Here is a 24,900-nt window from a genome sequence, read left to right as displayed (position 1 = left end):
CTGTAGTACAACTCCAGCCCAGTTCAAGTGCCCAAAGAAGCTTGCTGAGTGCAATTTTCTTAACATTGAGCTCTTTTGTTGCTGACCTTAGTTCTCCCTGCGATGAGATACAACCACCACTGTAATGCAAGTCTGTTTGCTGCACAGCACATACAGTGCTTTGTGTTTTGGAGTCCCAATGATAAAATTGTGAGAAACTTTGAAAGAGTAGATGGGACAAAACTATTTACACTGACAGAGATGGCAGTAACCAGAGGGCATAGATTCAATAATTGTCTAAAGAACCAAGGAAAGAAGATCTTTTTTCTGCAGCAAGTTGTGAAATGGAGTGTACTGCCAGAAGGAGTATTCAAAACAGATTCAAACTAACTTTCAAAAGGGAAATGGATATATGTTTGAAAAAGAAAATGTTGTAGGTCTATGGGGAAAGATGGAGTGGAATTCTCCCATCTGGGACTAAGTCCTGGGGTAGGATGGGGACTGTTATCCACTGTGGTGTCTGACAGGAAGCCATGCCATATCTTCCTTCCCTGGGTAATTAATTAGGCATTTGGGGTATTGTGCTGTCTTCTGTCGCAGGGTGGCCTTGATGGTGCAAATCCCGCTGTTATATCTGAGTGCTATATTTAAAAAGCACCCAACATCTCTGACCTACACTTGAAGAAAGGAGGGCCGGGGGAGGGTGGACTCCTTGGCCAGGGGAGGGTGGACTCCTTGGCCGGGGGAGGGTGGACCTTTTGGCAGAAGGATAGTGGGCCTCTTAGCCAGGGAAAGGTGGACCTCTTGGCCAAGGGAGGGGTGGTCTCGCTCTTGGAGGAAGATGGGTGGACGACGGACCTCCTTAAAGACTTTGAAGCAAGTTCAGACATTAGCATGCCACGTTGGTTCACACATGTTCTGAACTGCTGTGTCTTTATGCTGACATTGTGGAGGAATCTGTAGTGGGGAGAAGATTTCATTTGGGCCTTCATCTGTATCCTGTAAGCAGGAAGTAAATTGATTTCGTACCAGCCTCCATCAGGATTCCCGGCCCATCATAGGGGGCAATATTAGAAGATCCCACTGATTTTTTTTGAGCATCCTGCCAATCCAATGTGCGGGAGATTTCACCCATGGAAGTCAGTGAGTGGGGAAACTAATTGAATAGCTACTTTAAAGGGCCAGCACAAGCATTTTGAGCTGAATAGCCTCCTGTGCTGTACCTGCAGTGTGAACAAAAACATCTGGAGCGTTACCAGCTCCAAATTCAGATGATTGTTGTGAAACACTGTGCCCTGCATCAATTGTATTTCGTAAGAAGTCTCAACACCAGGTTAAAGTCCAACAGGTTTATTTGGTAGCAAAAGCCACTAGCTTTCAAAGTGCTGCTTCGAAAGCCAGTGGCTTTTGCTACCAAATAAACCTATTGGACTTTAAGAAGTCTCACAACACCAGGTTACCGTGTTTACCCCAATCCAATGCTGGCATCTCCACATCAATTATATTCCACCAGTCCATAACTCGCTGATCAATAAGCTAAGATTTAATTTGTTCTGACCCATCCTTATAGATTCCTAAAATACTTCATACATTCTCCAGCTTCCTCAGCAGTAACACTTGACTGTCGGTATCACTGTGCAAATATGAAGAAAGAAACTTTGGAGTCTTCCCAACATTGATGTGCAAATAAAAACATAGGCGGAAAACTAACTATCAAACAAGAAAGCTTTGAAAATGCACTCTGACATGATTGATTAGGGAGGCTGTCCACAAAATGTAATTATGTTGTGAGCTAAAGTTTAATTCATTTGCTCCCTTTTTGCAATAGTTCCCTTCAAGCCTGAAAAGGACAGATCTGTGATATCTGCACTTGTGATCTCAGCTGAACAATGGCTGGAAGATTCTGACTGGAACAATTGCCCTGCAGCTAGAGAAGCCTTCAACAGCAATTCTTCCTGGAACAGATTGGCATACCTTGAACAGAAATCTTATCTTTAGCACTCAGGCAATCCATCTTTTAACTGGTCTGTAACACAACCAACCTCAGCACACACTCCCCTGTACAGCTTTTACCACCTAAAACATCCAGTCACTTATATTGACTAATAAGAGATAGCAATTGACTATTTAATTGATACCTGTGATAGATGTCAGCCTTAGCTCTATACTAGCAATCTTGCTTCTGAGACAGAAGATCATGGATTCAAATTTGACTCCAGAGACTTGAGCATGTAATCCAGGCCAGTGCAACAGTGTGTTGACCTCCGAGCACCATTTTAATGAAGAGAATGGGAGTTTTCCCTGGTCTCCTGGGTAATCTTTGTCTTGATGTGGGAATGCTGGCGTTGGACTGGCATAAACACAGAAAAGTCTGACAACACCAAGTTTTAGTCCAACCGATTTATTTGATAATACTCACAAGCTTTCGAGGGGACTGCCTCTTCGTCAGGTGAATGGAGAGTCCATTCACCTGACGAAGAGGCAGTCCCCTCGAAAGCTTGTGAGTATTATCAAATAAATCGGTTGGACTAAAACCTGGTGTTGTCTGACTTTTTACTAATCTTTGTCTGCCAACCGTTATCTAAAACAGATTATCTGATCATGTCACCACACTGATGTGAGGAATCTTGCAACATACAGAATTGGCTGCTGCATTTTCCTATGTTGCAATAGTGACTGCACTTCAAAAGTACCTCACTGGCTGCAAAATACTTCGATTGTGCTTTGAATCTGAAGATTGTGAAAGGCACTATATAAATGCAATTTCTTTCTTGAATTTGCATCAGTTCCAAATTTTTAGTACTGAGTTTATTTCAGATACAAACAGCTGGAGATGATGATTTATCTTGATGTTGACAATGCAAATGATGGATGCTCCACCTTCACAGGAGTGTCGTGAAATAAAATTTTACACCAAGACAATTAAGGTGCTGTAGAAAGGGAAGTGGATTTTTAAGCAGTAACTTAAAGAATAACTAGGCTTAGCAAGGGAATTCCAAAGCTTATGGTCCAGGCGGATGAAGAGTTGGTTGCCTGTGGTGATTAAAGTTGGGAACACACACGTGGCTAGAATTGGAGATGCACAGAAGTCTTGGAGGGTCGCAGAGGAGGGCTGAGGCTATAGTGGATTATGAAAACAAACGAGAATTTTAAAATAGAGATGTTGCCTGACTGGGAGACAGAATGATGGGTAACAGTTGGAATGAGTCCTGAATCAAAGTTTGAAAAAGGCGAAAGACCCTGGCCAAGAGAGCATGGAAATAGCCAGGTCTAACAGTTACAAAGGCAAGTGTGAGAGATTCAACAGATGGTGAGCTGAAGGCAGGAGCAGAAGTATAGATGTCACAGAGAAATGCACCATGTTCTATCTATTTTCCTAGCAAACCTGCATTGCTTACCGCCTGAGAATTGCCAATTTTGTTAGTATTGTTCATGTGAATAAATCATAATAGGAAACATGTGTGACACCTGCAGGAAATAGGCAGGGTGTGTGACCCTTTTTATATATGATGGATTTTTTTTGGCATTATTGCATGAACACCAATATGTGCTTGTTGCTGCTCTCTAGGTAAATACTATGATAATGTTCACAGAAATGGAGTGAGAAATAATTATTCAGCTATACTGTTTTGAATTAGTAGCCAATTCCATAGCCAATATACAATATTCAACCATAATGCTACAAGGTTAGTTCAACTACAGGTTTGTGCAGCACGTTTAACTTTGAATCAGTTTGAATGCTGATTAAGTCATAGAATTTCTCAGCACTGAAGGAGGCCATTGAATCCAACCTGTTTGTTAGGTTTGTGAAAACTAAGTGCCTGATTTTACCATCAAGTTGTGCTGTTTTCGGGCGTGGAAACTTGGTAAAGTCGGGCATGAGGCGGGTTTGCGATTTGAGCCCACTTCCGTGCAAATGCATGTATTTGCATGCATTTAAATTGACTTAATAGGCTGCATGCCAAACTTTACCGGCTGTTCCCCCTTTAACACCATGTTCGCCCATTCAGAATCGGTGCGAAACAGACATGCTCCACAGAAGTACGATTTGGGTGCTCCAGTTAGTGAGCAGGTAAGTCCAACGGCGCTCTGCTGGAGATTGGTGGAGGCAGAGGTCCGACAGCTCTCTGTCTGAGATTGGGGGGGGGACCTGTGATCGGTCTGGGTAGCGGAGGGGGGTAGGGGGATAAAGGGGTCAGTAATGTTGGGAGGGGTGGGGCAATGCCTATGTAGGAAAGGGAAAGGTATTACCTGGCGGAGGAGGCGCATTCTATCTTTTTTTGCATGCGCAGTTGGAAACGCCGATTGGAGCTGCGTGATTTCGGGTGTGATAAACCCAGCCACAGGGTTTTGCAACGCGATTCAGAATTGCTGATATTTTTGCAAGCAGAGTGCGTATGGGGGCGCCTGGGAACAGTTGAATCTGAAACACTCCCAGTTTCAAGTCCACCCAACACTTAGAATCAAAATGGTAAAATACAGCTCTAACTCTCACTACCTGCTCTTTCACCATCACCCTGCAAAAGTTTCCTTTTCAAGTTTGTATCAAGATCTTTTTCACAAGTTACTATTGAATTTTCTTCTGGCAATGCATCCCATATTATCATGACTCGCTCCATAAAAAAATTTAATCTCATCCTACCCCACTGGCTTTTTAGTCAGTTGTCTTAAATCTGTGATGCTTTCTGCTTACCAACTCTGTGGAAACAGTTTCTCTCCATTTTTTCTATCAAAACTTTTCACAATTTCGCACATGCCTGTCAAATCTGCTCAGAATCTTCTCTTCTGTAGAACAAAAACAGTTTCTCTAATCTTTCCACAGAAGTTATTTTAGTTTATATACAGCATCTATCATCCGCTTTTCTTTTCAAAGTTAATTTAGTGTCTAATGTTTTCAGGAAGTTATTAATTGTTCGGCACACAAATTTTAAATCTCTGTGTAGGTGGCCGTATCCTCTGAGTTGATGGGATCAAAAAGATAATGTGAAGGGAGCATTCCAAATGAATTATGCTTTTCTCTCTTGGCTAAAACTGGATTCCTGCTAAAGCAAATAGATTAAAATGGAGCATTTTAAATAATCTTGCTTTGTCTAGCCAGGATGTAGATTTGTATCTTCCTATCCTAATTAATACTTAGCAATTGTAATTAATCTTCAGTCTTGTGACTCTGGATTCAAGCATTGAGTGTTGTGGATTCAAGCATGGTGAATGTTTGGAGAACAAAACTGGAACACTCTTTGGCCAAAAAAAGCATTGACTTTTGGAGCACTGCTCCTTCATTAGGTAAGTGGGAATTCTGTTCACAAACAGGACATATAAAGACACAAACTCAATTTACAAAATAATGGATGAAACGTGAGCCTTTACAGGTAATCGAGTCTTAAAGATACAGACAATGCGAGTGGAGAGAGGGTTAAACACAGGTTAAAAAGATGTGTATTGTCTCCAGCCAGGACAGTTGGTGAGATTTTGCTCAATCTCACTTTTGCAAAATCTCACTGTTTGTATCTCAATTCCAATCAACCTGTCTGTTCTGAAATGTGTGTGTGACCCAGTTGTCAGAATTTGTCTCCATTTACCTGTGCCATGTTTGATGTAAAGGTGATTTTCTTTCAAAATGGGAGAAGCAAATGGACTTCCACAGACCAATTTGCACTTTGTTATGCCTGTGTAATGTAAAGTGAACTATCAAAAGGCTAGTAAGGTTTTAAACTTGTCCATAACCACACTTGCTAATGACACAGATGTTCACCATTATATTTGATTGGAAACTGCTGTACTTTCAGTCCGAACCGTTTATCTTTTATGCAGCCCGAGATAAATCTTGGGATAAAGTTTGGTCATTCCCAGGATTTATTTGATATCGATGCTGATTTTACCATTACATCTGACATTTGCTGTGGTGCAATTTGCTAATGTGCATTTGAAGTAAACATCACAGAAGAACAAAAATGGTTCATGCCACAGTGTTCCAGAGTTTGGACAAATGATTTGTTCTGTAGTAAAAAGCAATGTCCTCAGTACAGACCTGTTCTGGTTATGCACCTTAAAATATTTAGTATTTTAAAGTAACCTCAAAAGATCAAATTAGTGTTGTAAGTTTTCAAAATAGAATGAAGTTAGATAGTTAGCTGCACTTGTGGATATGTCTGTCTGTGTGTGCTTGGTCAACATTAACATTTAAAATAAACTTTGCTGGTCAGTTAAATTCAGGGGCTTGTGCCAGAGAAAATATTGCTGCCCATTTTCAAAGTCTGTTGCTCGTTCTCTTTAAAGTCCTAACTTGCAGGGTTACTGCAAGTTCTCTGGTTTCCTATTCATGGATTTATTGTGCACACAGTCTTCCAATAAAGACAATAGGTCCAAAGCACTGTCAGAAAGCTGGGGAGTTGGAAGTGCCTTCGACAAAAGGAAACCTCAGCTGAATGCTGATCAGCTGGTTCCTTCTCATAATTCACACCCCTAACAATCCAGTTCTGAGGGTGTCAAACTGTGTTTAGGAAGAGAAAATGAACCATTACACAATCCATATAATAACTAATCTGTTCAATTAGTAACAGTTTATGCAAATCTAATGAACATAGAACATTACAGTGCAGAACAGGCCCTTCGGCCCACGATGTTGCGCCGACCAGTTAAAAAACAATGACCCACTAATCTAAACCAATCCCTTTTCGTCCATAAACCTATCCACGGATCTCTTAAACGCCCCCAAACTAGGCGCATTTACAACCGCAGCAGGCAGGGCATTCCAATCCCTCACCACCCTCTGGGTAAAGAACCTACCCCTGACATCCGTCCTATAACTACCCCCCCTTAATTTAAAGCCATGCCCCCTCGTGCTAGCTTTCTCCATCCGAGGAAAAAGGCTATCACTGTCCACCCTATCTAAACCTCTAATCATCTTATATGTTTCAATAAGATCCCCTCTTAGCCGCCTTCTTTCCAGCGAAAACAACCCCAAATCCCTCAGTCTCTCCTCATAGGACCTCCCCTCCATACCAGGCAACATCCTGGTAAACCTCCTCTGCACCCTCTCCAAAGCCTCCACATCCTTCCTGTAATGTGGGGACCAGAACTGCACGCAGTACTCCAAGTGCGGCCGCACCAGAGTTGTGTACAGTTGCAACATGACGCTGCGACTCCTAAATTCAATCCCCCTACCAATAAACGCCAAGACACCGTATGCCTTCTTAACAACCCTATCTACTTGATTCCCAACTTTCAGGGATCTATGTACACATACACCTAGATCCCTCTGTTCATCCACACTATTCAAAGTCCTCCCGTTAGCCCTATACTCGACACATCTGTTATTCCTACCAAAGTGAATTACCTCACACTTCTCCGCATTAAACTCCATCCGCCACCTCTCGGCCCAGCTCTGCAACCTGTCCAAGTCTTCCTGCAAACTATGACACCCTTCCTCACAATCTACCACACCTCCGACTTTGGTGTCATCAGCAAATTTACTAATCCACCCAACTATACCCTCATCCAGATCATTAATAAAAATTACAAACAGCGGTGGCCTCAAAACAGATCCCTGAGGCACACCACTCGTAACCGAACTCCATGACGAATATTTACCATCAACCACCACCCTCTGTCTCCTATCTGCTAGCCAATTCCTGATCCAATTTCCTAGATTACCCTTAATCCCATACATCTGCATTTTCTGCAGAAGCCTACCATGGTGAACCTTATCAAACGCCTGACTAAAATCCATATATACCACGTCAACTGCCTTACCCCCATCCACCTCTTTGGTCACCAAATGTAGGGAAAGGCAAAACTGGTTTCTTGGAATTTGATAACTGATGCAAGTTTCTGTTCCTTTTTGTTTCTTCTCTCACTGAAAGTTTCAAACTGTATTATGTAAGCAATAGGATTCTTGCACCTTTAGTTTTATCACACTTCTTTTTAATGGACACCTTGAATTCTCCATGTTAGTTTGTAGTACAAATACTGTCGCTAACTAATGTGTTCATTGCAAAACTAGTAGTTTGTAATGATTGCATGTTTCCTTTCAAAAACAGATTTTGAACTTGGTGATTTATAATGAGCAATAGTCTTCAACACTTAAATTATGTGCTCCAAATGAACTGTGTACAGAAGGAAGAATGTTTATGAAGCATTTCTGGCACTTCTCTTCACATGGTACTGATATGTAATTGAACAGATGGAGGACCAGTGCATTAATTCATGAATTGGACGTCTCTTGCAGTGATTTGGGTTGGTGTGAATTTCTGTAAGTGAAGAATATGAACCACTGGGAGCACTGAAAGATGGTGAAAAGAAAAGAGGAACGTCACAGGATTAGCAGGGAAGGAGAAATTAAGGAATTTTACTGTTAAGGTCATGGGCTAAGACAAATGTTTCCTTCATTTCAGACCTAATAAAGAACAGCTGCTTGCAAAACACTGCCCAATGTCATACAAGCTAGACATCCTACATATAGTAGCAGCTCTAGGGAGAATGAAATCAATACAGTTGTCCGCTGAATATAGCCAGACAGTGCAACATGCACTTAGCAATGTTGGATCAGCTATACTCTCTTCTCTAAGTCACAGCATGATTCGGTGACGGCATTAAAAGATTGGAGGTTCAAGTTCCACTGCAGAGACTTGACAACATAATCCAGGCTAACATTTCCAATGCAACATTGAGGGAGTGCTGCACTGTTGGAGGCTGTCTTTCAAAGGAAAAGTTCAATCAAAGCCCAGCCTGCCCCCTGGTGGATATAACAGCCAGCATTCGAATGTCAGCATTAGGTTGGAAATGAACCAGCTAAGTTGTGCATAAGCAGGGTCTACAAATAGCAATGTAATTAAAGACCACATCATCTTTGTTAGCGACGTTAGTTGAAGTACAAATATTGATGAGGACACCAAAGTGAACTTCCCTGCTGTCCTTTGAAATACAGTAAGAAGTCTCACAACACCAGATTAAAATCCAACCAGTTTATTTGATAGTAAACCCACAAGCTTTTGGAAACACTGTTCCTTCGTCAGGTGTGTAGAAAGTTCTGATCAGAGAAGGACATATAAAGGCACACACAGTTTACAGAATACTGATTAGAATGCGAGTCTTTACAGCTTAACCTGCTGAGACTCGCATTCTAATCAGTATTCTGTAAACTGTCTGTGCCTTTATATGTCCTTCTCTGATCAGAACTTTCTATGCACCTGACGAAGGAACAGTGTTTCCAAAAGCTTGTGAGTTTATTATCAAATAAACTGGTTGGATTTTAACCTGGTGTTAAGAGACTTCTTGCTGTGTTTACCCCAGTCCTACGTCGGCATCTCCACGTCCTTTGAAGTAGTCATAATATAGAGATGCCGGCATTGGACAGGGGTAAACACGATAAGAAGTCTCTGGTTTCCTCTGGGTGCTTTGGTTTTTTTTCCCCACAGCCCAGAGATGTGCGGGTTAGGTTGATTGGTCACACTAAATTGCCCCTTAGTATCGGGGGTTAGCAGGGTAAGTAAGTGGAGTTATGGGTGAGATTGTGATCAGTGCAGACTCGATGGACCAACCTGGCGTTGTGAGACTTCTTACTTTGAAATAGTGTCATGGGAGCTTTTGTTTACCTCCACCTGAGAGGGCAAAGAGTGCCTTGATGTACTGAAAGATGACACCTCCAACGTGTTTAAGGTAGCTAATGCATGGTGGGACCAGATCTGGAAGGTAGGGTGATGAAAGTCATCATCTATTCCCTGGTGAAGGAATATAAAAGGAATGGTTTAAGAGGGTCGGTGCTGAGTCTGGTTGAAACCAAGGAAATGGTTTATAGTTTTGGAAATGCAGAAGTATCTTGGCAACAAGAAATATAGTTGGGAATAAAATCTGTAATTCTCTGAGCAATACTTGTTCTTGAGCACAAAAAAAAATTAAAACCACTTTTCCACTTTACCAAATGCAATATATACAACAATGTAGAATTCTGCTGAACTTCTCTTGTTGTAAAGTTTAATAAATCATGTTTCGCAATGGGGCGGCATGGTGGTTATCATTGCTGCCTCACAGTGCCAGAAACCCGGGTTTGATTCCCAGCCTTGGGTGATTGTGCAGAGTTTGCACTTTCTTCCCATATCTGAATGGGTTTCCTCTGGGTGCTGTGGTTTCCTCCCACAATCCAGAGATGTGCGGGTTAGGTTGATTGGCCACACTTAATTGCCCCTTAGTGTCGGGGTTAGCAGGGTAAATGGGAGGGGGGAGCGGTTATGGGGTTTTGGGGATAGGGCCTGGGTAAAATTGTGATTCGTGCAGACTTGATGGGCCAAATGGCCTCTCTGCACTGTAGGGATTCTGTAAAAACCTGGTAGGATTAATGCAGCCATTGAGTTTATCTTGCAGCTACAAGTGGATTGATAATAGAATTGAGCTTTGAAACATCCTCGTGTCTCATTGCCTACTCTGATTTTCCTATTGCATTCTATTCTATTCCCATAACCTGGAAGGCATGGGCTGAATCCATTTGATCAAGTCATCCCTTTGAAAAAGCTATCCAATTAGCAGTTGCACTTTTGCCAGAGTTCTGATAATGTTTCCTTCTCCAAGTATTGATCCAGTTCTTTTTTGAAAGTTACCAGTGAATCTGCATCCACCACACCTTCTACCAGCACATTCCAGATCATAACAACTCTGGCTTCCCCCCTCCCCCCCCAACCAATTATTATACATTTCTATCCCTAGCCACTGATTCTTTCACTTACTCCATTAAAACACCTCTCAATTTTGGACTCCCCTACTAAATCTACCCTTTAATCTTTGCTGGGGTTAGCTGGGTAAATAAGGGGGGGGGGCGGGGTTATGGGGATAGGGCCTTTACACGTGCTATCCGTGCACAGGTGACCACAAATGCACACTCTTGTGAAAGTGCACAATTATGACAGGCACGCATGTGTGCGCCTTTTAATAGGCAATGACTGTAGGCTGAATCATTTAGGAGAGAGAATTTGTCCTGGTTTTCATTCAGGAAATAGTGTATGGAATAGGAAATCTTAAATTGCAATGGTATTTGTATGGAATATTGCTGAGCCCAAAATTGATTGCTTGGAGAAACAATTGTAATCTAACACTGCCATAAGGGAAACTGCCTGAACTGCCAGGATTTTACTCCCTGTCATTGGAGCATAATGTTGGACAGTGTGTGCAATATTCCAGTTGATCCCATGGGATTTCTGCCCACCTAGTGGGGTTTAAATTGCCCCTTTTATGTTTGCAAAAGTAACTGCCGCCTCACTTGCTAGCACTGATCTTTGTCCCATCTCATCCTATTACAGTGAGCATCAGCCTAAGAGTTGGACTGAAGTGTTTTGCAAATGGAAAACATGGAGGAGTTCCCATTCACTACACCAGTGCATGCAGGTGAAATTTCGTTCAAAAAACGATCGAGCTCCTTCTTTACAGCTCTCACCTGACATATAGCATGCATCACCTTTATCTGATAAAAGACAATTTAATATTAACCCTGACAATTCTTCAGCTGAGTCTGGATGTAGTTTTAAAGAAAAAAATGCACTCAGTGTGGTGCATTTTACAGTTGAAATTATTAATCTCTATATCATAGAATCCCCTACATTGCAGAAAGAGGCTGTTCAGCCCATCAAGTCTGCACCAACAACAATCCCACCCAGGCCTTATCCCCATAACCCCACGTATTTACCCTGCTAATCTCCCTGACAATAAGGGCCAATCAACCTAACCCACATATCTATATGCTACATGCAGAATCTTTGGAATGACAGAACTTTGCATCCAGTCTTCAGGCAAATGAAGCCCTGATAAGTATTTTTTCAGCCCTCCCTTCTAGAATGAAGGGAGAGTTGAGAGTACAAAGAAAGCAACTAAAAATTATTATTGCATTAAGAGGGTATAATAACTAACAATAAATTCCCAAGAACAGCAAAGATTAAGGGTAGATTTAGTAGAGGAGTCCAAAATTGAGAGATGTTTTAATGGAGTAAATGAAAGAATCAGTGGCTTGAGACAGAAATTTATAATAATTAGCGGGGAGCCAGAGTTGTTATGATCTGGAATGTGCTGGTTGAAAGTGTGTGGATGCAGATTCACTGGTAACTTTCAAAAAGGAACTGGATTAATACTCAGAAGGAAACATTATCAGAACTCTGGCAAAAGTGCAACTGTTAATTGGATAGCTTTTCCAAAGGGATGACAGGCATGATTGACCAAATGGCTTCAGCCCGTGCCTTCCAGGTTGTTATGGGAATAGAATAGAATGCAATAGGAAAATCAGGGTAGACAATGAGGGAGAGCTTTTCTTTATTTCTTAAATTTTAAGGTTAATTCAATAACCTCTTATTAGTATTTGAGTACTTCTGTTGCCTTGGCAAAGCAGTGCACGAGTTAATGGCATAAGCTGCTGCCTAGTCCTCAGCTCCTTTAATTCCCTCGAATTTTAAGAGTTAAATTTTATATAAACCAGCCAAGCGACTCCCATGCTGTCTGACTGTTTTTGACAATGAGTGATTACTTTACTTGGAGTCTGCAGTACAAGGCAGTGAGTAATGCTTTCTCCAGAAAGTAGGAAAACGACTCATGCTGGGTTATTGTATTCAGCTCTGAGTGTCTGCCTTAGAAGTGGATCATTGACAGTTCTCTGTACCTCATTAGTAATGAGTCTCTATTTCACAAGGACAAAGTCTTGAACAAGCAACTGGATTTATTTTTACACTGCGATCCACCAAAATCTCACAAAATAGGCAATAAACCTTGCTCAATCTGTCAGATGCTGTTCTAATTATGTGGCCTTTATCGCTTGTATCCTGCATCCCCATTAATGAACCGCAGATGGTATTGAACCAGTGCCCTATTTCAGCCTGAATTTCTGCACGTCATAAACACAGTACTCCACCAAGCAAATGAAGATTGATCGCCTTCAATTAAGAAAGAAAAGCTTCGTTTTGTCTAGCAATAATCTGTTGTTTCATGAGGGCTTCTCCTTTTAAACATCATTGTTCTTGACAGTTGCTGTGAAAACATTTCTGCAACAGGGACCCACCTTTATTGTGTTTACCTACATCAAATACAAGGTGTCAACCATAGTTCAGTTGGTAGAAACTCTGCCAGCTTTCAATCCAGAGATATTGGCACAAGGGTGACAGTCTCATATTCAGTATTGGGGGAATGTCGCTCTGTCAGCGGATGCTCCCTTCCAGATTAGATGTTAAAATGCGGTCCCATTCACTTCTCTAAGTGGATGGAAAAGATCCCAATTTGCTATTTCAAAGAAGAACTCACCAGGCACTCATTCCCATCTCACAATCACGTAATAGTGTAATTCGATATTACTTCCAGGATTACTATTTTACATTCCACGTCACCAGCCATTCTAATAGTATTGTTTATCTGCCATTTGCCTACTGAGCTGAAAACAAACTGGAGGTGAGTTCTTCTATTGTCTTTGTCAATATTTATTCCTCAAGCTGATTATGATGTCATGATCACATTGGTGTTTGTGGGAGCTTGCTGAGCTCAAATTGGCTACCAGGTTTCTGGCAGTGAGTATGCTGCAGCAGCATTTAATTAGCTCTAAAGTGATTTGGTAATTGTTGTTGGTCAAAATCTGAGTCCTATGTTATATAGGATGTTGCTGGCAGCATGGTGGCACAGTGGTTAGCACTGCTACCTCACAGTGCTAGGGACCCGGGTTCAATTCGGGCCTTGGGTGATGGTATGAAGTTTGCGTGTCTCCTTGTGTCTGTGTGGGTTTCCTCCCGGTGCTCCGGTTTCCTCCCACAGTCCAAAGATGTGCAGATTAGGTGGATTGGCCATGCTAAATTGCCCCTTAGTGTCAGGGGGATTAGCAGGGTAAATACGTGGGGTTATGGGGATAAGGTCTGGGTGGGATTGTTGTTGGTACAGGCTTGATGGGCCAAATGACCTCCTTCTGCACTGTAGAGATTCTATGATTCTGTGGTTAGCACTTAAGTATTTCGCTCAATAGGGCCTTTGGTATTAAAAAACAAATCCAAGTTCTAGGTAGGCTTTTGGATCAAAGCTGCAGAAAAGGTCCACACCAGAATAAATTCAAATTAGATACACGATAAGAAACAGGTGTTGATTGCTTGGATATGTTAGTTTGTGGTTACTTCCTAAACATTGCAGAGATTGTAGAAGTGATCTGATCGTGATATATAGTACTTCGAATGATGTTTATGAACTTTTGAGCTAGTGTCATTATATATTAATGTTTATTGGTGGAAATATAGAGGCAAATTTTTCAGTTCCACCCACCACAGGAATCGTAGCTAGTGAGGGGCAGACCACAGAAAGGTCTGTTGCCCATGGGTGGGATTTTCTGATTTTGGGGTGAGTGTGGCTGGAAAATCGCACCCATAGTGTCATTTAAGTAACTACATTTAACATATTTTTGGTTATAACATGTTTTGTGCAGTGGACAGGTGACCTAAAATTTGGACAATGATAGATTTTTTTTTGAAGGATTGCTGTAAAGAAAGGACAAGCTTAGGGAGGAAATCCAGAGTTTGGGAGCCAGGTAGCTGAATGGAGGGTTACCACTACTGGAGTGATTAAAATCAGGCATGGACAAGTGATCAGAATTGGAAACGTGCAGAAAACTTGAAGGGCTGTAAGACTGGAGGAGATTACAGAGGAGGGATGAGGCCATTCAGGAAATTGGAAATTTATAGTTTTGCAATTGCAGTGCTGCATGACTGGGAACCTAATACAGGTTAGCATGGACACTTCTGAAAGGTATTTGTAGAAATGTGAGTTTGTTCCTTGTTATTACAAATAATTGATCTCTTGCTCCCAGCCATGAATTAATTTTAGCCTATTTTCTAAAATATCAGACCTAAAAAGATCTTTACAATGAGATTTAATAGAGGTGTTCAAAATCAAGGGGGTTTTGATAAACTATATAGAAACTGTTTCCACTGGTATGAGGGGCAATATCCAGAGAACATAGATTTAAAGAAAAAAAATCAGATAATCCAAAAATGTATTTTAACAGTTGAGTTGTTACAATCTGGAATGCATTGCTGAAAGCTGGTGGAAGTAGATTCAATAGTAACTTTTAAAAGAGGATAGAATATATATTTAAAAAGGAGAAATTTGCAGAGCTGTAGAAATTGAGTAGAGGAGTGACTATTTGGATATCTCTTTCACAGAACCAGCCCAGTGGGTTGAATGGCCTCCTCCTGTGCTGTAAGTTTCCGTGATTCAGCCCAGCCACCAAATGGATTTGTTGCAGTTGTTTTGCAAGCAAAGGGCCCTCTCATGACTGTTGTAATTTGATTTATCAGGGTTTTTTTTTGGATTTTGTGTACTAGCCTGTAAACAGGAACTCACAAGATTTATCCCATGAGTTTTGTAAATTTGCACAAAGTAACATTACCACCCCAGCAGTTTTTATATAGAGGGGATTCCTTGGTGCAGATTTCTCTCTAATCATTTGATTTTGATTGGATTAGAATGCCTGGCTCAATGCAAGCAGTGTTCTGTTAGCACAGCGACCTGCATTGCCCATCAGTGATGAGCATGCAAGCTGATCAAGTGACCTGCAGATTTCAGTTCAGTAGGTAACTGGCATGTAAACAATGCTCTTAGATTGGTTGGTAATGTGGACTGTAAATCGATAATATTGGAAGTAATATCGAATCACACCATTATATGAGTGTGATGGGAATGACTCCCTGTATGCCTGGAGTCGCATTACACATTCAATTATTCTGCCGCCTCGACAGGTTTTTGCAGTACTCACCTCTGATTGATTGAGGCTGCCAAGTTAAAAGCTGCAGGATTTGGACTTTTTTCAGTTGGACCTTGAACGTGCATCTTTACAGTCACTAAAGATTGTTTCCCATCAGTCGTCTCCCAAAGGTTTTTTTTCTGGGTAGGGTGGATTCTGCAGTTAATTAAACCGACCTTCAGTAACACTGAGACATTTACTGGATTGTTGCAAGGCCCAGCACTCTGTACTGATTCGCAATATACTGCGAATTCCAGCACAAATAGCTGGTGCTAACCTGCCTCTTGTTTCAGCTTGATGCTGACTTATGGTTGAATTAAGACATTGGTCAAGTTCTCAGGTATGCACTCACCCAACCATTTGGAATTTGATTTGATTTATTATTGTCACATGCATTAGTAAACAACGAAAAGTATTGTTTCTTCTGTGCCATACAGAGAAAGCGTACCGTGCATAGAGAAGGAAAGAAGAGAATGTAGTGTTGAAATCATAGCTAGGGTGTAGAGAAAGATCAACTTATGAGGTAGCTCTATTCAAAAGTCTGATGGCAACAGGGAAGAAGCTATTCTCTAGTCAATTGGTATGTGGCCTCAGACTTTTGTATTGTTTTCCTGATGGAAGAAGGTGAAAGAGTGTATGTCTGGGGTATGTGAGATCCTTCATTATGCTGGCCACTTTTTCAAGGCAGCGGGAAGTGTAGATAGAGTCAATGGATGGGAGGCTGGTTTACGTGATGGACTGTGTTTCGTTTGCCCTTTGTAGTTTTTTGCAGTCTTGGAAAGAGCAGGAGTCATACCAAGCTGTGATACAACCAGAAAGGATGCTTTCTATGGTGCACCTGTAAAAGTTGGTGACAGCCATAGCAGACGTGCCAAATTTCCTTAGCCTCCTGAGAAAGTCGAGGTGTTGGTGGGATTTCTTAACTATAGCATTGGCGCGAAGGGACCAGGACAGGTTGGTGATCTGGATACCCAGAAACATGAAGCTCTTGACCATTTCCCCTTCATCCCTGTTGATGTAGACAGAAGCATGTCCTCCACTATGCTTTCTGAAGTCGATGACTATCTACTTCATTTTATTGATGTTGAGGGAGAATTGTCTTGTTCCAGCTGCACTCTTTTCCTCACATGGCTTTCTTCCCTATTTTTGGCATAGTAAATAATGCAGAACACAATTACAAATATAGTATTTTCTGTTGTTTTGGCTTCCTATGATCTATTCCACATCAAGACCCAATTGTCCTTCATTGCTGCCTTCACTAAGCTACATTGGCTCCCAGTTCCCAAACAACTCAAACCTAGAATTCACATCCTTGGTCAATTCTTTCATAACCTTGTCCTTTTTTATTTCGCTAACCTCCAGCCCTGGTGTTCCTGAAATCTTTGGTCTCTGGTTCCAACCTCTAGTATTCCCTACCTCTCTATTAGCAATCATGATTTCTGCCATCCGTGCTCCATGGTCTAAGTTCCTTCTCTATATCCTGGAGACCAATCCTCTTCCTGCTTTATGTTCAAAACCCATCTATTTGAACAAATTTTGAACCCGTTCCTGATCTCTCCTTCTTGACTCAGAATCCATTTTTTTGTTGCATCTCTCTGTCAACCATGCTATATAAATGCAAGATTTACTACAGGTTTTTGTATAATCAGGATAAATCTGCGTGAGATGGAATGTTAACTGTCTTAGTACTCTTCACACAGAAGATTTTCTGTTAAATTTGGGGATTGCAGCCTGTGTACTCATGGGGGGAGGGATGTAGGAATTGGGAAGAATCTCTAATCTTTGTGCAATATTGGTTAAAATGTAATTACTGGGCTCTAAAGGGATTAATTCACGGTACAAGTGAGCCTCAAAGTGAGGGTATGAGCATTGGGACATTCCGAACATGATTTTAAACTGCAACTTGTATTTATTTAGCAACTTAAGACTGAAATGTCTCACGGTGCCATCACAGGTGATATTTGCATCCATAACCAATGGTTAGTCAACAAAATAAGTTTTAACAAGTATTTTGAATGTGAAAAATAGTGGAGAGATTTGGAGAGGGTTCCAGAGTTTAGGACTTGAGCCATCCAGAGGCACGGCTGCCTCTGGATGCAGGTGATGTGTGCTAAAAATCTGGGAACTCGCAAGAGGCCAAGACTGGAAAAATGCAGAATTGCATTTGACTGAAAGATATTTAGAAATAAGGAGTGGTGAGGCAATGGAAATTTGAAACTAGGATTAGAATTTTAAAATAGAGACACTGCTGGACCAGGAGCCAATGTAAGCCTCGAACACCAGGATGACGGGTGGATGGAGCTGGGTGCAAATTAGGATGTGGGCAATAATGCTTTGTATGAACTCAAGTTTACAAGGGGTGCAAGGTGGGAAGCCTTGTCGCACTCAGCTTAAGATCAGGTAGAATGTCATTGTTGGGAATGGTCTGATTCATCATCAGAAAGAAGCTCGGGGTGTAAGGATGGAGTCAGTTTCTAGGGAAATAGAATATATAACAGGGCCTAAAGACAATTAGCTGGACTTAATGGGACACCATAGTTCCCACACCACTGGCTAAAAAGTCAGGATGCCGCCCACAATCCTGATAGTGGCTCCACAGCCATTTAATGTCAGGTGCAGAGCTAATTGGTTGGCGGCTGGACTTCTGCACCCCTCAGGAGGAAGTTCCACCTTGGAGTAAAGGTGGCCAGCAGCTCTGTTGTCTCTTCAGAGCAATGGCCACTGCTGGGACAACAGCCTCACCACGTTGAAGAGCTCCAGTAAGTCTAGGGTCACTCTGAGATCAGCCTGGGGGCCTACAAAGGAGGCTCCAATCACCTGCCCAACAACAACCTATATAGCCAAACCTGCCTAGCTTCCCATCTGACTCGAGCCCCATCCTCCCTCCAGCGTATAATACTGATAGATGAGGCTCTTAAGTGGTCATTAATTGGTCATTCAATAAACCCAAGGGCAGGCTTCCCCTGTTTAACTGCAATGAAGGAACGGATGGTGGGAATGTGATGAGCATGCTGCCCTCAAACCCACCAACAGAGGAGCACATAATCCAGCTCAATGGTTTCTGGCTCCCTAATATTTCATTATAGAGATGATTGACACAGTTTGTACCCAGTGAAAGACAGATTTATTATTCTTGCTGCAGTGTTGTGGTGAGATGGCTGTAGATGAATTTTGATCACTTAGAGACTCGCATTACACTTCTCCCTAGCTGTTTGTGAGAAGACAGCCATATGTTTACAAGCTTGACTTCTTAAATCTTTTATCAGTTTAAATTGAATTTACTCCCTACTGTGCAGTAATCTCAGTCACATGTAGGAAGAGCAGTTAATTCTTCCTTTTGCACATTTTGTTATTGAGACATTTTATCTTCAATGTTTTCTGAAAATAAGCAATACAGCGTTGCACTCAGACAAGCAGGAAACTCAAGCAAATTTATAGAGATAGAAAGTAGTATAACGTTCATATATTTGGTTTTATGGTATGGCAATCTATTGGTTTTGAACTGAGCTATGAATCCAGAGGCCATGATTTCAAGTCCTGTCGCAGTAAATTGTGAAATTGAATTCAGTAAATCTGTTTACTTGTGGCTGGCAACAGAGCAATTTGCCATGAAGCTGTTAAATCATTGTGAAACCCACTAGGTTCACTCACATCCTTCATGGGGTGGGGACCTGCTGTCCTTAGCTGAAGTGGCCCACTTGTGCCTCTGGTTCCACCCTATATGGTTAACTCTTAATGAGCTCCAGACAACTCAGGTTGGGTAATGACCGTGTATGCAATGCACATGATTTACCCACCACACCCCCCAGCATTGTACTATATATGCTAGCTTGTCGCAAGTCATTTAGGCCAATAATGTGCACAAGTCATATGCCAGATGGCCAGTGCCCACTTAGGGTGTCAGTAGAAGTAACTGTGAAGCTGGTAATTTGATGTTTTATTTTAAATCCCCAAATGGTACACTAATGTTCTGCCAGGAAGGAAATCAGTTGGCCATTTTTCCTGTTCGTTTACAGGATTTGAGCATCAACAACAAGGCTGCTGTATATGGCCTGTTTGGAATTTAGTGCCTGTTACTGACTGTCTTTGTGAAGCCTTCTTCATAATTGAGTGGTTTATGAGGGAGATTCACAGGGTGGTTAAAAACAAACTGTATTGCTATGGATCTGGTAGACCAGACCAGATAATGATGGCTGGTTTCCTTCTCTAAAGACCATTCGTTAACCGGATAGATTTTTATGACAATTGATGGGGAAGTGATCACCATTACAGATATCATTTTTATTCCAGATTTACTTAACTGAATTAAAATGTGGAATTTGAACTCCTATCTCTCATCATGCTTTTATTGTCTCAATTTCGCTCACGTAACTGCTATGCTGCCATTCCCATAACCATTTCTAGTCTGACTTATGTATATGGCTTCAGTCCTGCATCAGCGTTGACTCTTAGCTGTCCTTTAAAATGGCCTTGCCACTTACTTGTATCACCACATCCTCAGAGCAGTTATGAACAGGCAAGAAATGGTATTCTTGTCAGTGATACAAATTCCAAAGATGTTTGAAAAGCATAATACTGTCCAAGGCTGTGATATACCATTTTAATGATAAGGACGGCTAGTAGTCTGGGGAAATGCCATTGATTTGTTTGATTATTTTTTATTTTAAAATTTCTTGAAGCTATGCAATTCTTGTACTTTTTACCTGAGGCCTCATAACTGCCAGAATTTTAATAGATTTTATGAATCATTGCACACTCTGGTACCACCAATCTAATTAAAAGTCTGATTTACAGTTTTGTTTTATATCTCGCTACTTAAAATTCAGGTGGGATAGCTGCACAGCAATTCTTGTCAGTTCTGCAGTGTGAAACGCGGACTAGACTGCACAAAACGCACCTTCGCATTGCTGCCTTTCCTCCTGCTCTGTTTCCCCAGCAGTGGCCACTCTGTGGACTGGGCCCATGAGTTTCCTGTAGCTTCTGCTACCAATCCTGATGGAGCTAATTTCAGTTCTGGAAAAACGACGCATCCTATTACTGAAAGAAAGGAAGAACTATAATCTGAAATATAAAGAATTTGCAGCCCAGAAACAGACCAAACTGATCCATGCTGGTGTTTATGCTCCAAACAAGAATTCTCTCTTGCGATCTCTCTCACCCTTTGTGCGTATCCTTCCATTCCTTCCCTCTTAAATACAACTATACTATTCACCTCAAGTACTTCTGGTATTTTAGCTGTTCCCTGGGTAAAGATATTTTGTCCTGAATTTCCTGTTGGATTTGTTAGTGACCATCTTGTATTTATCGCCCCTGGATTTGGACGCCCCCAATCGTAGGAGCATCATCGCAAAAACACCAAAGAAGGCCATGGAGGCCAGGTCAGCTCTCTGTGGAGCAGTGTGGTCAGTCCCATTCTCCCACTCTATACCTATAGCCCTGCAAGTTTATTTACCCCAGGTGTCTGTCTGATTTCATTTTGAAATCATTCAACAATTCCACTTTCACCCTCCTAAGTAACAAGTTACAGGTCATTATGCCTTGCAACATAAAGAGAACAGCCCCAGCTTCCCCAAACTAACCTTGTAGCTAAAATCCTTTGGCCTCAGAACCGTTCTGGTAAATCTCCTATACACCATTTTGAGGATCCTCATATACTTCCTCAAGTGTGGTGACTAGAACTGGATGCAATATTCTACTTGTCTAACCAGAGCTTTATAAAGGTCCAGCATGATTTCCATGCTTTTGTATTCTGTACCTCTGTTTGTGAAGCTCATGACCTTATGCTTTGCTAACTACTTTCTCACTATGTCCTGCTGCTTTCAAAGACTATGCAGATGAACCACCAGTCCTCTCTGTCATTGAACCCTCTTTAGAACTATGCCATAATGTAAATATTGTCTCTCCTTAATGCTTCTGAGAGAATGCATCCCTTTGCACCTCTTTGCATTAAATTACATTGAAAATGGCAGTTCTGAAATTGGAGCTTCTTTAGGCTTATTCTTGCAACTTGAAAGAACTATAAGTCAAGTTTACATAACTCATCCTTATAATGTAACTCTAAGCCCTGCTATTATTTTGGTGAATCTGCACTGCACCCCCTCTAAGGCCAGTATATCCTTCCTGCAGCATGGTGCTCAGAACTGACCCAGCTCCTCCAGATGGGGCCTGACCATGGCTTTATACAACTGAAACACTTCCTCTCCCTTTGTATTGCAGCCCCTTTGAGATAAAGGCCAACATTCCATTAGTGTGTTGTCTTTTCACTAAAATTGACATTTCCTCTCAAGAATATAAATAATAATTACTGAAATTAGCAGACTATTTTCTCCCACTTTTAAGGAATGAAACATAACAAACAGGTTACAAGTTGAAGCAGAAAAACTGTTAAAACAATTATAGAAATGTTCAAATGCTTTTTTAAAAACATGATTTTATTTTGCACCAAGTCCTTGATTTATTTCTGGTAACTCAATGCTCTTTTTATGTGTTAAAATATTTAAATTGCCCAGTAGCTTGAACTGAGTGATGCAAAAAATAACTGAGTGAAAATTCATTTTTTTGTACAGCCTTTCAGAATCTGTGGTGCGTTTTTATATTCCTGGCTATATGATCTATTAAACTCTTGACGAAATGAATTGCGCTAAGCTATTCTGCTTTTGACGGGTATATTTTAATTTATTTCCTGTGATGTGGGCAAGGATAGGATTTATTGTCCATTCCTTGTTGCCCAGAGGTTTTGATATAACTGTAGACCTTGCTAGGACACTTCAGAGGGCATACCAGAGTTAACTAGGTTAGTATGGGGGCTGGAGTTTTTAAAAAAACAAACCAGACCAAGTAGGTTGGCAGATTTTTTTTTCTTCCCTACAGGATGTAAGAGATCCAGTTTTTGCTAATCCAACAAATTCCTAGTCATTTTTACTGATTCTGGATTTTGTTAGCTAAATTTTTAAACTGCATTTTGGGATTTGAATCTCTGAATTACTAGTTCAATAACAGCCATTTTATTATTAATGTATATAATACTTTGGGCTGCCTGTAAATTCTGCTGCTGTGGTTTTAATACTGTAGTGTTTGGTGTCAGCCATGGCTCCATGGTAATGCTCTCACTTTTTGGATCAAAAGGTTTTGGATTATAGCCCCGCTCCAAAGACTTGACTTCAGTACAATAATGAGAGAGCACTGCATTGTTGGAGGTGCTGTTTTGTGGATGGTTATTTCAAAAAAATGGCTCTGCCTGCCCACTCTAGTGGATGTCAATGAACATCGTTAAAACATGGATCATTATTTGTGGGATCTTGATGTGCACACTTTAGCTGCCATACTTTCTATGTTACAACAGTAAGTACACTTCAAAAAGTAACTCATTGACAGTAATGTGCAGAGCAAGGTCCTGATGTGACAAATGATATTGTACAAATGCTTGTTCTTTCTTTCAGTTAGTGCTATCTGTGCGTACTTGAAATTTAAAATTTCCCAACATAACAATACTCCAGATTTTCATTATATTTAGCAGTTTGTGACATCGAAAATGTTTGGAACGCTTGCAACCTTGTAAAAACTCTTTTGTGATTTCTTGGTGCGGCTGGTTAGTGTTTGGGAATTGTGGCTATTAATCTTTAAAATATAATCCATGTCTATTGTGTGGATTGGGTGATTTTATCTATTCTGCCACCATTGTGCAGGTTAATTTTCATAAGCTTAAAAGTATGTTTTATTTCCCTGGTTGGCTATTTTATGGATTATTCACCAGCTGTGGTTCTATAAACCCCCCACATCCACCCCCGCCCCCATCCACAAAATAAAGTTCTCTGTAGTACAACTTCCTGGACAATTCCTCGCCCACCTCACTGTGAACTGCTAAAAATAGCACCATGTGACTGAAAGCACAAAAGAAACACACATCAAGAACTTGCCCGTAAACTTGTCTTTATAGGTTAAATTGAGGACGGGTTGCAGAGACCATTCTTCTGTTCCCTTAAAGATAGAAGATTAATTTGTGATTTGTAATTACATGATTTGATAGGTAGATAAACAAAAGCCTTTTTCTCTTTAGTGGAAATCCCGAATAAGGGGTCAGACCCTTAAAAGTAGAATTAGGCCATTCAGGAGTGATGTCAGGAAGAACTTTTCCACATAAGATAGTGGGAATCCAGAACACACTTGCCCCAAAAAACTATGAATGTTGGAGTTTAGTTGAAAATATCAAGACGGATCAATGCATTTGTGTCGGGTAAAGGTATGAATGAAAATGGAATTAAGTTGGGTAAATGGAGCCGAGGTACAGATCAGCCATCGTCTACCAGTAATGGAACAGCAGCAAATATTGGGGAGGCTGAATGGCCTGCTCCTGCTTCCGTTCCTGTGTAACATTATAGGCTGCTTCAGGATACCAAAAATCTTTCTAAGTATGCCGATCAGAGTATTGTCTACACGTACACATCCACTGATACACATAGGAGCACATGCATGCACACAGGTACATACGTACACAGACACATGAGCATGCAGACTGGCAGGTACACATTTGTGCAGACACAGACTCATAGAGACACGTAAAGGCCTTATTTTGATAAAGGAGGTGAATGCTTTTGAATGAAAAATTGTTGAACTGTTTCTGAATGAAATCAGTTTGAAGATCAGATGTTAATCCATTATGTTTGGGAAGAAAGTTTTCAGAATTTCTGAAGAATGTAGCACTAGGTAAGAAGTGCATGGGGGCTGTTGGTTAGCTGTGTAACGTGATGCAATGTTTGTTGTAGGTTTTCTGCAATAATTCACCTGATCTCCTACCATAAGTTAGGAGGATCCGTGCCCTGAAAAGTTGTTTGTGTTGTTTCTTTTGGGGGTTTTATAGTCATAGAGGTTTACAGCATGCAAACAGGCCTTTTGACCCAATTTGTCCATGCTGCCCTTTTTTTTAAAACCCCCAAATTAATCCTAATTGCCTGCATTTGGCCCATGTCCCTCTATACCCATCATACCCATGTAACTATCTAAATGCTTTAGAGAGCTGTCTTCAGGGGAAGTAAGGTATTGCAATCTTTGTGTCTTCATTCCATGTCTCTGAGTGTCATCCAATGTGCCTTCACAGCATACCTTGCAATTTGTGCAACTAGCACCTATCCATGAGCGAGCATGGGGCAGATGAGCTAAATGGCCTCCCTCTGTCTTCTGAATTC

At 41.2% G+C, this 24,900-nt stretch overlaps 1 protein-coding gene across 1 annotated transcript in view; it reads left to right on the top strand.

The window, feature by feature from the left end:
• mthfd1l (methylenetetrahydrofolate dehydrogenase (NADP+ dependent) 1 like) overlaps positions 1–24,900 on the top strand; it is a 147,579-nt gene that overhangs the window by 117,592 nt on the left and 5,087 nt on the right. The gene's annotated exons all lie outside the window — the stretch shown is intronic.

The sequence above is a fragment of the Carcharhinus amblyrhynchos genome, chromosome 12, assembly GCF_965287045.1.
Source record: "Carcharhinus amblyrhynchos chromosome 12, sCarAmb.v2.hapA, whole genome shotgun sequence".
In the NCBI taxonomy this organism is placed as follows: domain Eukaryota; kingdom Metazoa; phylum Chordata; class Chondrichthyes; order Carcharhiniformes; family Carcharhinidae; genus Carcharhinus; species Carcharhinus amblyrhynchos.
Note: the sequence above shows the minus strand (reverse complement) of the source record. Positions and strands in the feature narration are given on the sequence as shown.